Here is a 16865-nt window from a genome sequence, read left to right as displayed (position 1 = left end):
TAAAGCTATGAAAACACTAAGAAATGAAGAGAGAACTTCAGAAAGGATTTCTAGTGAGAGACTTGTTAATTTCAAGTGTTGTTGGCCTCCTTTTCCGGAATGAATTGGTCTCTATTTATAGAGTTCCTTTATGGACTGTTGGGCTGCTTGGCTAGACCGCTAAGCAACTGACCAAACTCATCAGCATGGGTTTGGTCCCTTGATCAAGTAGCTTAGTCACCTCCTTGTGCTTGACTCATCAAAGCTAGTTGTGGGATGTGAAACCAGCTATTGTGAGCTACTTCTGAAAAGCCTATGGTTGGCTACTTGAGCTGAGGTCATGGATGACTTCATGTTTTTGCTTTTTGGTTAAGTCAAGCCTGGTGCACACCGCTCAGCGCACCTGCTTCACCGCTAAGCTGCTTATTCAACAACTTTGACCATGCTGACTGGGATGTGGCCTAATGCTTGTTGATCTGGTCAGGAGTTTGGTTCTCCACTAAGCTGCCTGGTTGGACCGCTAAGCTGCTTGTTCAGCAGCTTGGGCATGTGCCATGCTTGTTTCTGACCATGTCAATTGGAGATCTGACCGTGCCAAAACTAGGTTGGTCCTAGGCTGAGCGGCCAACCAGGTCCGCTCAGTTGCTTGCTTGAGCAGCTTGGTCCAGGTCAAGCTGGTGTCCAGGTCAGCTCAGCGGGGCTTGGTCCATGCTTAGCTTCGCTTCCTGGTTGAGCACCTTGATTTTCTTGACTTTTTTGGCTTGTTGACCATGAGTCTTGTTTTTCTTCTTTTCTTCATCCTAAATCCTACAAAATACATAAAAGAAACTACACATACAAATATACAAGATTGTGATATTTTATACAAAAAGTATTGTTTAAGTTGGTTTTTTCCAATTATGCTTAAGATAAGTGCCATAAAAGTGTATGAAATTTAGGTATGTTTGGCATTTATCACATAGCCATTAGTCTGCACCTACAAAGTATTTGCAAATGAAAAGCCAATATGGACATGTCCATTTGTGATTTTAGTTCATAAACCAAAGTTGGTGTAGACAAGTCCCATTTTAAAACAGGCTTGACAAAAATGTTGAAAAGAGAAAACAAAACATACCCGAAAATTCGAATGACTTGAGAATCATATATTAATTAATTTTTATTTAATCAAAACATTTTAGCTGAGATTGGTCATGCTATATTAAAACTAGGTTTCATGCCAAATTTATATTTTTTTTAGTTTTTTTGGACCTTTGACTTGATAATAAAACGTAGATGAAAATTATTTTAGAACATAATGGTACTATGAATTTATAATGAAAAATAGATAATAGATATTGGTATTAGGAACTTTGAACAAAAAATAAAGTAATATTAAGAACATAAATATTTCTAAATGACAATAATGTTATAAAGTGAAACATTATATTTTGCATCCTATTTTTCATAATTCCCTTTAAATCACACTACAAAAAAAAGTATTAAATCCTATGGGAAGAGATGTTCAACCATGTAGACTTCACTTTTCTTTTCTTAATTGTATTGTGTACTTAATTAGATTTAACTTTTACAACAAAAACTTAATAAAAATAATAATTTTTACAACAAAACTGCAAGATAACATAATTCTTTACCATAGAGAACCGCACACAACCAAATTCAACTCATATCAGTTCATAATATACTTAAGATATGGACAATGAGCATACAATTGATTTTCGTACAGAAAGTAAAAAATGATAATCATATATTACGATGATGCTTATATTATGAGATATAAAGTTCCCCATGATCTTGAGTTGTACTCCCATTACTATACACTCTAATGACATTATTTTTTATAGTTTTTGACGATTTATATATTAGAGTGAACGTACTTGATATCATTTATGAGTTTGATTGAATTAGGCATAATAAATGTTTTAGAAAAAATTATATGTTATTATGAAATTATTTATATTAAAAATAGATTAAAAAGGTTACAGTTTAAATAAAGATTTGTTAATATTATATGGCATGGTTGGCCACCACAACTCACAATCCACTTCAATCGAATTTGAGCTTGAGCTTGATATACCTAAATTGTATCATGACTTTTTAGTATGATCCAATTTAGCGCAATATTTATACGGGATAAGTCATATTCATCCATACAGTCCACTTTGAGACGTCAATCCTAAAATAAATATTAATGTTTCCATTCAAAGATTGTGCATCCATTAATACATTCCTATAATTAATTAATATGGCAATTAATTATTATATTAATTTATTTATTTGATATCCTTAAACAATGACATATTCATTAACACTTTCCTATAATTAATTAATTACAAAATTTTGTACCTATGGAAACAAGGTGGATCAGTTGTCAGTAAGACTTTAACAAATCAAACCTACACAGTAAGATACCATGAATGTGAAAGTGACCATCTTTACTGAAATATATTCACATCTATCTCTCATTTCAATTCCAATTTTCAAACATAACAGAGATAATGAGAAACCTTTATTTTCCTCCTTCAACAGCTGAAGTGATAAATGTTGAAACCTTTCATATCATACCATTCTCTCTCAAAGGTAAAAGCAAACCCATGCCTTTCTCATTGATCTCTCCGACTATGACCAAAACGACGACGTCACAATCCTCACTTCCAAGACCCCAAACACTCCTTTTGGGAAACATTATTGATATACCTATTGAGTTGGTTTAGTTTATTTTCTGTCCTACCGAGAGCAATTCATTTTTTTCACTTTTCATTTAATAGCGTTCAACATATAAATGTTGTTGAATGAACATTGGTAAATGAAAATGCTAATATAGTGAACAATGAAATGACCACATTTTTTTGGTGAATTACATTAGTGTGGTTGATCAATTCAGAACCATTTACACCATAGTGACAGGAGAGAAAAATATTTATTTACTATGTTGTTGACTTAATTAATTCATTATTTTATGTTTCAAATCATTAAAAAAACTAACACAAATTTTGTTCCACATGATATGTTCTCCTCCCACTATTATAACGTCATGTAACAATGCAATTAATTCTCACTACTTTTTTCATATAATAAATATATACAATTAATTTTAATGATCATAAATTAAATAGTCATTCAAACATTAATATGTACCTATGGATATTGTTTAAAATGGAAAAAATAAACTTTATCTTGAAAATAATGTTTTAACCTTTCAAGAAATATTCGATTTAGTTTTTTACATATTGTATATTCCTTCCATAATACAGTTTGAATTTTTTAACACAACCCAAACAATTTTTCCTAGATTAGACTTATCAAAATGGTTGTTGCGGTCAACCAAAACATGAAAATTCATAGGACTTGAGTATCAGATTAAGTAATTTTTATTTAATCAATTTTTTAGTCCAGATTGGATGTACTATATATTAAAATTGGTTTTAGGCTGAGCTTACCTACGTGTGTAAGTGCTACCCTTTTTTTTGGATCTTTAACTTTGAAATAAATCTCAGATTAAAATTTTTTTAGAACACAATGGTACTATAAATTTATAATAAAAAATAGATAATAAATACATATTGGTGTTATGAACTTTAAATAAAAAATAGAGTAAAGTTTGTAATATAAATATTTATAAATTACAAGGATGTGATAGAGTGAAACATTATATTATTGGTCCTATTTTCATAATGTCCCTTTAACCACACTAGAAAAGTAGTATTAAATCAAATGAAAAAAAATATTAAACCAAATAGACACCCCTTTTCATATCTAAATTATATTGTATAGTTAATTATATTTATCTTTTACAACAAAAACTTAGTAAAGAACAATAGCTTTTACATCAAAACTTAAAGGAAACATAATTGTTTACCATAGTAACCCCACACAACTAAATTCAACTCTTATTTGTTCATAATGAACATACAAGTGATCTTCTTAACGAAAGTAAAAATGATGATGATGTATTATGATTGATGATGATTATATTATGAGATATAGAGTTCCTCGTGAACTTGAGTCTATATTACCATGACTATAAATATACATGAAATTATTTTTGTTAGTTTTCAATGATTTATATAAAGTGAAGTCACAAAATATGTTTTATTAGAATGTGATAGTCAAGTAGAAATGATTGATTTAATAAATGATTTAGATTAAAAATCATATCAGTGAACTTGACATCATGTCCTAACTCAAACATGGGGCATTAAACTTAAGAGTTTGGTTGAATTTGACATGACAATGTGTTAGAAAAGTTATATATGTTATATGGACTGCTTGGCTGCCATAACTCACAATCCGCTTAGGGTGAGTTTGAGCTGCAATTTGATATACATAAATTATACTGTAACTTGTTATTCTCATCCAGTTTAGCGAAAACTTCATACGGACTAACATATATTCTTCCATGCAATCCATTTTGTGTTCACTATCCTAAAATAAATATTAAAGTTTCCATTAAAAGAATACGCATCCATTAATACATTCCTATAATTAATTAATATAACAATAAATGATATAATATTAATTTATTTATTTCATATGCTAAAACAATTCATAGGGTGAGTTTGAACTACAATTTAATATAAAAATATTATACCACACCTTTTTATTCTTATCTAGTTTAGCCCGAACTTTATACAGACTAATATCCGTCAATGTATTCCTTTTTGTGATGTTTATCCTACAAAAAATGTTAAAGTTTCCATTAAAAGAATGTGCATCCATTAATACATTCTTATAATTAATTAATATAGCAAGAAATGTTATAATTAATTACAAAATTTTCCACCTATGGAAACAAGGTGGACCCGTAGTCAATAAGACTTTAACAAATCAAACTTACACAATAAGATATCAAGAATGAGAAAGTGACCCTCTTTAATGATATATATTCACTTCTATCTCTCATTTCAACAGCTGAAGTGGTAGATGTTGAAACATTTCCTCCTTCAATAGCTGAAGTGGTAGATGTTGAAACTTTTCATATCACACCATTCTCTCTCAAAGGTAAACACAAATCCACTGCCATTCTCATTGATCTCTTCGACTCTGATGAGGATCAAAATGACGAAGTTGGGAAACGTAAAAGGATCTTCGAAATTGGAGAATCTTCTAATTCCAATAATAATACTATCACTTCTTTCTTATGTCAAATTTGCACAGAAACCAAAACCCTAAATGTCAATTTTTTTATCCATAATTGCTCTCACTCTTATTGCACTGACTGTGTAGTAAAGTATGTTGAATCCAAGCGTCATGAGAACATTGTTAAAATTCGGTGCCCTCAACCTAAATGTGAAATCGGGCTATTGGAGCTTCAACGTTGTCATGGAATTCTTCTTAAGGAAGTGTTTGATCATTGGGGTGATGCTTTGTGTTAGGCTATGATTCTTGAAAATGAAAAATTATATTGTCCTTATAAGGATTGCTTTGTGCATATGGTTAATGATGGTGGAGAGTTGGTGAAGGTATCTGAGTGCCCTAATTGTAGGAGAGTGTTCTGTGCGTAGTGTAGGGTTCTATGGCATGATGGGATTAAGTGTGATAAGTTTCAGAAACTGAATAAGGTTGAGAGAGAAAAGGAAGATATCATGTTGATGCGGCTTACAAATAATATCAAGTGGATGAGATGTCCAAAGTGCAGGATCTTTGTGGACAAATCTCATGGATGCATGTACTTGAAATGCAGTTTAGCTTTTTTTAATAATATTCAAAAGTGATTTACTATATAGGAGGCCGCAATTATAGTTGTATGGTTCACAATTACTTACGAAAGTTATAAATTGGGACCCATGTCTGTCATTGCAAACATCTATGTTAGGATTTTGGAAGTCAATGAATTCGTGTCGTGGTCATAATTGGAGTTGCATTAGTCACATTTACCATTAATTGTCTAAAGAATTAAGGTTTTGTGAGTTTCCGAGGTTTTAAGTTTGGAACCATTGACCGTTATAGACGTCAATATCACTACAGTAAAACTTCCTATTAGCCACGGTTGAAACCGTGGCTAATGTGCAAAATCCATAGCTAAACTTAGTGGTCACAGTTGTTGTTGTTGTGGCAAAGAGTGGCTTTGCTAAAATTTAGCCACGTTCATTATGTCAATTCGCTCCACTAATGGAAAGTGTGGTAACATTTATCTAGCCACTGTCTATACAATTCAGCTACGGTGGAAACTGTGGCTAACTTGATGATTTTGCCACTAAGTTATTTATTTTGCTACAATCCAACAATGGATAATTAAATTTATTTGAAATTAATTTCATACATAATCCTCTCATGATCCCAATGTGTCATTGACTAACAATCTTTATTTTCAATAATATAATGGTAAATTTATAATAAAATTAAATATTTGCTAGCTAATAATAACGGTAGTAAAAGTGTTATACCACTAGAAAAGCGAATCTTATACAATTAAGAAATGTTTAACATTCAACAATCCCTATAAAAAACAAAAAAATAATATTATTATCATACAAGTTCATGAATATCTAAGAAACTTCTCAAGAGTAGTCAATCGATTCTGAGTATGTGCAAGTTTCTCCTTGGTCTCTTCATATCTTGATAGCTTTACTTCAAACGTTTGTACATACTTCTTTAATTCTTCAACATTTTGTTGACTAGAGCCTCTAGAATCCAAAAAACCAGTAAAATGTCTAGACGTTCCAAAAACACTGGAGGTACAAATACCAGTGCCCAAACTATGCACTCGACCTGAATGTTCAGCTCCATATGCTTTTCCAATTGCATCATTAGGATGAGCAAATACCTTCGATGAAACACCTGAAGTTGTGACATTTTCTTGATCTTGAGGTAAATGCTCTGATATTTTAGTAATTGAAAATTTATATAAAGGCAAATTGAAAATTGCATGGTAGTAACCTATAATTTACACATTTGCTTACCTAACTAACTGCATACCATTATCCATTTCATAACTTATCACTTTCTCAAATTGTTAAAGCACAAAACAAATTTTCCAGTAAGAATTAACAAGTATATCAACTCGTTTATTAGAAATTTAACATATATTACAACAATTATTACACATGATATAATAGATGAAACAATATATACTACTTTTGTTTTGTATCATGCTGTGACAACTCAATGTTTAATTTTTTAATTGATTAGATGTGCACTGTTAGCCAATGACATAATGGTTTTCCCCGATAAGCATAAGAGCTATGATATACTCAAAAGGTCATTAAGGGCACTGAGGTTTAACTTGCATTCCAACATTCAGCATACCAAAGTTTAAAGAATAAGGTAAAATTACCTAGGACAACTTACCATTTGACGACCTCTCCTTGCATTGCTCTTACTACCACCAGCATGAGAAACTTTAAGATTCTTAATATTTCTGGTGTTTGCCAAACTTTGTTTCTACGATTTCCAACCGTTGTAGTCATTATATTAGAAAAATACAAGGGTTGGAGAAATTAAATACTTCACAACATAATGCTTACCTTCATCTTATCCTCCTTATAGTGATGCACAAATGTAGTCCAATCAGCACAATCTAAACGTGGAGGAGGATTAGCAAGTATGTCTTCCTTACTATTATTAGTATAGAAATACTTACACCTTAACCTATATTTACAGGCCCTCCATCTTTCACCTAGAGTACTCATAGCCCATTTGACACCAACAACATAATCAAACTCAAAATTTTCCTTCACTCATCATTAAATACAGTAGTCAATTTTCAATTACAATAGGAAAAACTATTACAATTTCAAAAAATTAAATAATTACCTCAATATACTTCCATTGTTGGTATCTATTATCCTTTGACATCCAAATTGTCGAGTTTTGAGCTAGTTTACCAAGAAACCTCACAAGTAAGTTTGAGTCATTGTCATTGCCTTGTCCATAACCATTGAGTTCCACAATAACTTTTTTAGTTTTTTCCAAATGCCAAACCTGAATTGCTTGCATTTTTCGAGTTTCAATTTCTCCCGAAGAGGTATATGCAATTATGTACAAGGAGCAAAGTATTGAAGGCAAACATATAATAACATATTGAAGTTAATGAAATATTGCTCTTACCTTTAACCTTGACAAATAAGGGTTCCTCTCTATCTTTTTGATTGAGTTTTATCTGAGTTTGATGAGGTTTCAAAGTTGTCATCACCATATGAAGCATCTTTTGTATTCACATGTGCAGGTTCAACACCCTCTTGATTGTCACTAGTTTGTTGTTGTGTATTTTGGGTGTTTTCGCTATTGTTTTACCTTTTTGTCCTTGTAGCTTTTCTAGCATTACTTGTCTAGAATTCTTACACTTCATATTGAACCAATTACCAGCACAATTTGCTAACACGAAGAACTATAACAAGGAATAAAATATATACTAAATGAATCATAACATGAATTAAATATATAATGCAAAAAGTGTAGCACAAATTGAAAAAAAAAAGTATTTTATATTGTCAAGTACGTAATATAGGATATTAAACTACTCTGACATTCTTCCTTCTTCAGCATCACTACAACTATCACAATCTTCAACATTATTTGATCCATATTTTTCTTGTTCTAGTTCTTGTTCATTTACACATTCCCGCACTCATTGTAATTCTTCCATGTTCTCCAAATGTTGCTCAAAAAAAGTATGTCCTCCATTGATGACTCTTCTAAGTCCTCAAAGTTCATATAACCCATATCATAGATAACCCTAGGTTTCTTGTGGCAAACACAACACCTTGCTTGATCCACTAGATCATCAATATAATATACCATTTTAGCATCAGTTGCAAGGATGAATGGCTCATCTGCTTCATTTGCACCGGTGTGTATTAAACGGGAAATGTTTACACTTGTTATCCCAAACTTATCAATTTTGATTCCCTTGTTAAGTGTAGTGTCTACCCAATCACATTTAAATAGCACAACCCTTAACTTTCCATAATAGTCTAACTCTATGATGTCAACCAATTTCTCGTAGTACATAACGTCACTTGATATTTCAATAGGTTCCATACCACTTGAAAATCACTTAGTTATAGCAGACATAACAATACCACTATTTTGTGTTTGCAATCTTCGCTCATTCCTCTTTGCTCGAAATTTAAATCCATGGATATTATACCCATCAAATCTCCGAGATATATTATTTGGCCCTTTTATATATATATATATATATATATATATATATATATATATATATATATATATATATATATATATATATATATATATATATATATATATATATATATATATATATATATATATATATATATATATATATATATATATATATATATATATATATATATATATATATATTCTTACAAATTATTTAAACCACTCGTGGAAATGCTTGTGTACATATTCTTCCACATCTTTTGCAGAGTTTCTTTGCCCACAATGCATCCTTGTGACCTCAGTTCTACACTTTCTAGAAGAAGTTAATAGTTATTACATATTTTATATTGTAATACATTATAATATGAAAATAAAATACGAATAATAACATATACTTACTCGGGAAATGTATTAACCAATTGGAAATTAGTTAACAAATAACAATGAGCTTGTAGCTTCTCAATGGGTGGTAATGAAAAAATGTTGCACGCACCAATAAATTTTCCCAATGTAGGAAATAGATTCGAAAAGATAGTAGATTCACTAAAAACATTGACCCCAATATCACCGTCATTGCGTCTTGGTCGATTGAACCTAGAAAATATCTGGAACAAAAAGTTAGAGATTCTTCCATAATATACCCTTCAGCTATACAACCTTCTGGTGCAGCCTTGTTACGAACATATGATTTTAAATGGCCAAGAGTCCTAGAATAAAAAGAAAATGAATCAACATTTAAGTCCTAATAAAATAAATAACTAAGCATGTAAACTAAAAATATACTTGTCAATAGGATACATCCATCTATAATGTACAGGACCAGCAATCATTGCTTCCTCCCCAAGATGAATGACCAAATGAACCATGATAGTGAAAAAGGATGGAGGGAATATCATTTCCATATGGCAAAGGGTCAAAAAATTCGTTGTTGGAGTTTCTCTAAATATTTGACATTTAAAACTTTGCTTGATAATTCTCTAAAGTAGTTACATAGCTCAATCAACACTGAAGTAACTTCTTTAGGAAGAGATCTTCTAAAGGCAATTGGAAAAATATGTTCCATCAGAATATGTGTGTCATGACTCTTTAGTCCAGAGATCTTGCGTTTCTTTACATCAACACATCTAGAAATGTTTGATGAGAAACTATCTGGAAATACCACACTTTTAAGAACTTTTAGAAAGATATCTTTCTCTTGATTTTTCATTTTAAAGCATGATGGAGGAAACTTAGAGGAATTCGGATATGGATGAAGCTTCTCTCTAATTCCCATTGCATGTAAATCTTTACGAGCTTTAAGATTATCTTTTGTTTTACTTGTTTCATCAAGTATTGTGAGTAATACATTGTCACCAACATTTTTCTCTATGTGCATCATATCAAGGCAATAGCGAATAAGAAGATGCTTCCAATAAGGTAGATACCAAAATATACCCTTTTTCTTCCATTATGGTGGGTTGTTTTCACTCTTAACCTCATCAAGTGGCCTTTTACGACCCGATTCTATATGTTGCAACACATTTGAACCTGAAGGTGGGAAAGAGGCAGGTCTAAGCTCAATAGAACCATCAAAGGACGATTTATTGATCCTTTACTTATGATCAAGTGGTAAATATCGACGATGTCCTATGAAAAGATATTTTCCGCCAAACTTCAGCCATTTAGACTCTGTATCAAAATTACATGATGGACAGGCAAGTGATGTGTGAGTGTTCCATCCAGATAAGTTGTCTAGACCTAGGAAGTCACTAATTGTTTTAAACAATGCAGCATGCATTTGAAATGATTCATTTGTAGAGGAATCATAAGCTTCCACTCCTTTCCACAATTTTTGTAACTCTGCAACTAGGGGCTGCAAGTAAACATCAATAGTATTGCTAGGCATCTTTGGAATAGGAATTATCATCAACATTATGAGAGAAGTTTGCTTCATACAACACTATGGAGGATAATTGTAAGTATACAACATCACAGGCCAAATGTTATTATTAGAACTTACAGTTCCAAATGGATTGAAACCATCTGTAGCTAATGCAAGCCGTATATTACGAGATTCTAAAGCAAAGTCCGGATACATTTTGTCAAACTCCTTCCATGCTTTAATATCTCTCGGATGTCTTACCAACCCATCAGAGTTTCCCTTCTTAGCATGCCATTTCAGAAGCTCTGCAGTTTTAGAACACATGTATAGCCTTTGCAATCTTGGTATAAGTGGGAAGTACCGTAAGACCTTTGCTGGTATTTTTTTATTTATTTTGGTCAACCACCATATCATTTCTACCACCAATATTTTCATAATATTTCCACCTAGATGCATTGAAAATCTTGCAATTGTCTTCTTGTCTTCCATAGAACCCCAATATAACATGCAATTATTCGGACATGCATGAATCTTTTTGTAGCTTAAACCTAACTTCTTAATCAACTTTTTTGCCTCGTATAAAGATGCTGGGAGTTTAGCATGGGGAAAATTATCATTTAAAAGATCAATGATCATTGAAAAAGTTTTGTCTATTGCACTACATAAGACTTTTATATGATACAAAAGAACAATGAATGATATTTTACTATATTTTTTGCAACCAGGTTACAATTCTTCATTTCCATCACCTAATTGCTCTTTTATTTTTTCTTGCTGGACTTTAGAGATACTATGTAATATTAATCCCAAATTTAGTAACTAAATAAATTAAATTACTTCCAAGGTATAGGTTAGGCATTTACAACAAAAATACGGTAACAAATTCATCATTTGGATCATGATAAAGGATTATTATTTTGTTTTAACTTCTAACCTGACCTCAGAAATCATACACACCTGATTCTTCAGTTTTAGTACCATAAGATCAGAAAATAGAATATAAAAATGGTAAATATAAAGTATAACTTTCTTTCATTCATCTTGTGGTTTAGCATAAGATACACTTAGATACATGTACTTCCTACTTCACACAGTTGAAACTAGTCAAAGTTATTTTAATCTATGTGCTTCCAATTTATACAAGAGAATGAAAATTTATAATTGAACTAAATATATGTAAACTGGAAACATGTTTCATTTTTATTACAGAAATGAATAAGAGAAAGATGTAGTGTATCTTATGCTAAATATGAATATTAACACAATTTTATAGCAGCACTACTTTTAAAAATGATATTCATATGTGATTGTGTGAATGTTGGAAACAAACTATTTCTAGCTACCAAATCCTCAAATGCAAAGAAAGGAATGAATTCTATTGTGCTAAGTATCACAATGAGGAAAGCTTAAATTCCAAGCATCAAAGTGTAAATTACACCTATTCCCACTCTAACATAATAATTTGTCGAAATAATTGAGCCATAAAAGGAGCAATATAGTGATAATCAAACAATTCAATAATTGTTAGGAAGCAAAGCAATAACTCAATTTATATATGGCTTGCCTTTGCTATATTTGATAATGGGTTATAGTTGTAAAGGACACTCTTTCTATAATAATAATAATAGAACCTACTAGAATATATCATATCACAAAAAGCTACTTCTAAGTTTTTATAATCAAGAAATATTTATGAAATAACAAAATCAGTTCAGGAAAGACAGACAGGAAAGGTATCATTGGCATTGTCCTTGTCATATCTCATACACTTTAGACATTATCAAAATCCCCATACGTAAAAAAGCTAACAGAGGAAAACAAAGTTGGCTGCTAAATTTGACGTACATTTACAATATTTGATATTTGATTCAAATCTAACCAGTAGATCTATAATGGCATCCCATTACCTATTATAAATCATATTCGCCAAACACAAGAGTAGCTACAAGTACAACATTCATCAACTTCATTGAGTTGGTATTATGGAAGATGTGCTACACACAGAAAGGGCTAGATAACAAAAGCTCACCTTTTAAACAAAGAGCCAACAACTCTACAACTTCAGCACTTAAAATGCAACTTACTTAATAACCCCAACTAAAATTAAGAATATTGCTTAACCGAATAACTAGTCCAAAAGATAAACATCATTTTACAATTAGTGCCATCATTTCTATCACTTAAGAAATAAATAAAAAAGCAATATAATTATATAATTATACCATCATTTCTATCATTTCTAAGCAGCACCACTACCAGAAAGAACAGCTAAGTCGAAACCAAAATATTAGAATAGCAACAAATTACCTCTGAATGTAAAGTCAAACAACATTTCAACAACCATAACTCTACCTATTTCCAACACTATTACCACATCTACCCTATTCCTCATACTCATACATGGCTCTAACCCTTCTCATCCTCCACATAGCAATTTCCCAAAAAAAAAACAAAACATCCACCACAACCTCTCCCTTGAGTAGGAAAATAACACTAGTTGATTTTGAAATCACTAGTAGTAACTTCATTCGTAACTTCACTCATATTTTAAAATAAGTTGGTACATCTTTCTCTATTCCTATCCCATGGTCTCTAATCTAGCTTATATCTTACTTTATTACTCTACTACTACCTTCAATAGAATATATTATATTCTAGTAGGTTCTATTGAACTAACATTCATTGAAAATTAGGGACTATAATTTCTCTGATTTCTATAACTAATAATATTAGGTATTAGAGAAGCAGAAAATTAGGGATTTGAGAAGCTCAAAATTAGGGATTAGAGTTGATGAAGTGATTTGAAACAAAATTATAGAATTAAAAAAGGAGATGAAATGATTTCTTACCAATATATGAACAAGCTTGGAATGAATTGATTTCTGGATAGTGATGAAGTGAAGAAGTGATTTCTGGAAACGAGAAGAGAAGAATAAGTGATTTATAAAGAGAAGACAAGAAGATGTTAATTTTTAAGATTTTATATTGGAGCCATGGTGTGAAAGTGGCGAAGTGAAGAAGAAGTAATTTTTTGAGAGGAGAAGAGAGTACGTGAAAGAGTGAAAGTGCAAAAATGATGAATGTGAAAGATGAACCATGGGCCACAGTGTTAGTGTTGGGCCTTATTTTTTGAATTTGCCATGGTGTATGTAACTGTGGCAAAACGTCTGTCCCCATATGTCTTTTGTTTTGTAGTGTATGTTCGGGTTTTGAAAGTCGTCGAATTTGTATCGTGATCACAATTGTAGTTGCTTGAGCTATTACTTGCCCTTGTCCAAAACAACAAGGCTTTGATCTTTTCTAAAAACATGACCATATCCGCTATTTAAAACCTTGTTGATTCCCATCGTTTCAGTCTAATTAATAGAAAGATAAGCATTGGGAGAGATTTACCTTTTAAATAGGTTTCTAGTTAGTATATGGACTATTTCAGAGGTATACACAATAGCTCTGCAACAATTTCTAGAAGATACATATGATGGCAGATGAATCAAACTCTACCCTATTCTCTTATTTTACAATAGAGCATATTGGTGTTCAATACTCTTCCAACTCTTCGATTTGACTATCCATCATGCACTTTTTATGCAAATCATGACTTTAATTTGTCTCATATTATCATATCCCTTACCATTTTGGATTAGAGTATCATTGCATCCATTTAAATCTAGACATCAAATGTTGCATTGTGCCTTGTATTTTGAGAGTATCAGTTTTGAAGGAATCCTAAAAGATGACCAAGTTTGTCAAGTTTTTATATGGTTGTCGAATTTATTTCAAGACATCTTTTAAGTACTTTCTAAAATCATAGATTTAGGGCTTAAAATTTTCTTTAAAATCTTTTGAACTGGTTTTTTTTTGGGTTTCGCAGTTTTTAGCTTCATAGTAATCCCAAACATCTTTCTGATTAGTGGTTAACATGATAAATTATTTGCTGATTTCTTTTTTATACTTTAAGAAACTCCATTTAAAATGTTGCTCCTTGCATCTAATAGAATATTTGTTTTCTCTTATAAGCAATCATTTCATCACACTTATATTATAACCTTATTGAGTGTTCATACTTCATAGTAATCACATTATAGAAAATTTTCTAAAGCATGAGATTCCTACATATGATTCAAGTCTAATTACCAGATGTTGCATTCATGTCAATGTTGAAATTAACTTTGTAATAAGAAAACATCTATGAAGTAACTATATTGTTGATTGTTGGTGTGGGCATGCCTTTTGTTACAAATGTGGAGCTCTTTCCAAAGATAATTTTCATTTTTGCTACAACTGTAAACGTTTAAACATATGAAATTCAGTGCATGTTGAGATGGTTCATATTATTTACATAATTTAAACAAATCACCTATTATGTATATATGATTCCTATAACGTTGGTTGAAATGTGAGTCAGATTTATGAAATACTTTATGGAAAATGGCAGGAAAAAATAGACTTTTCTTGTGTTTAGAAATTGGGGCTGAAGATGAAGAAACCTAATGCATGTGTGAGGTTCCAGTAACACAAGAGCCGGTGATATATGGCCTTAAAAAAAATTGAAGGTGCAGATTTTAAATTATTTTTAAGTAAAAAATGTAAATCATGAAATCATTCTCGACCTCACATTGTAGTATTGGGCTGTCTAGAATTGAAGAAGATCCAAGCCGAACGTTATCATGTTTTTAGCTCTATTTTGTATCATTTCAACACAACATTTTAAGCAAAATTTTATCTGATATAATTATTTATTCATTTTCAAAATAGTAGAGAATACATACCACCACAACCACCAAATACCTTTTTTATCGGCAAAAGAAAAATTTTATTCGACAAAATAAGAGTTACAACAGAGAAAGAAGAAAAAACTGAACAAAAATAGTTACAATACAAAATCTAGACAAACTCGGAGGTTAGCAATTCAGTCGGAATGCAGAATTGAATTTTTCTCTCCTGACCGTTGATCCATAGCCAAGATTTCACCCTTGCTAATTCTATAATCTATTAAAGAGATGGCTTAATTGAACCTTGACTAAACAACAACATGACTATCAAAATCATTCTCAATACTGTCCACCATCATGACCATCTCATTGACTATAACATCCATCTCAATTGCCCCAACACCATGACCTCCACCACTGCCCCAATTTGCCACTAACACACATTTCCATTGCCACTAGAGATGACTGTATAGGAGGTATGCAACATGTGTGGTGTGCGATACTCATAATTAATGAAGTTCAAAAATATTTTTTACTATATGAGTACTTTTTTCTCCATGGTGTGCGATACTCATATTTTTTCTATTTTTTCCCTCCTAGCTGTTGATCCAAAGCCAAGATTTCACCCTTGCTAATTCCATAATCTTTTCTAATTTTTTGTGCGATTAATTATTATTAGTTTATTAATAAATTCATTACATATTTTCTTGGTTGTAATAATCATTGTTTTATATTATCATATTGTCCAATATGAACGCCTACGGGCAAACGTGTGAGGCAAAACAAGCAAATAGAGTAAAATTGTATGTCTTCCCCAACACAAAAAAACCAGACAAGTGTTAACCGACAAATTGGTATAGAAATAATCATACGATGTCACAAACAAGTATAGAAAAATATTGTCCAATCCACAAGGACTTAGTGGATATTACCCTCTCAACTAACAATTGTTATTCTAAACTACTTTTAAAAGAGTTTTGGATGGACGATTACACTAAAATTGAAAAATGAGTTATAATACTTTGATAAAAGATGTTGGGATCGAATTTCCTACTCATTATCAATAAACACAAAAATCAACAACACTAATGCACTTACAAATGATTCTTCTACACAAATGATCTCAAAAGTACTAAAAGCTAATGTCTTAGTCAATTTAGTAGCTTATGCAATAAATCTTTATTTGTAGTAACTTTACACACAAGATGAGAAATTATAACTCACAA

At 31.2% G+C, this 16865-nt stretch overlaps 1 pseudogene; it reads left to right on the top strand.

The window, feature by feature from the left end:
* LOC109359737 overlaps positions 1 to 15230 on the top strand; it is a 23746-nt pseudogene extending 8516 nt beyond the window's left edge.

The sequence above is a fragment of the Lupinus angustifolius genome, chromosome LG11, assembly GCF_001865875.1.
Source record: "Lupinus angustifolius cultivar Tanjil chromosome LG11, LupAngTanjil_v1.0, whole genome shotgun sequence".
In the NCBI taxonomy this organism is placed as follows: domain Eukaryota; kingdom Viridiplantae; phylum Streptophyta; class Magnoliopsida; order Fabales; family Fabaceae; genus Lupinus; species Lupinus angustifolius.
The sequence above is the reverse complement of the archived record's forward strand: the minus strand, read 5'-3'. Positions and strand labels throughout refer to the sequence as shown.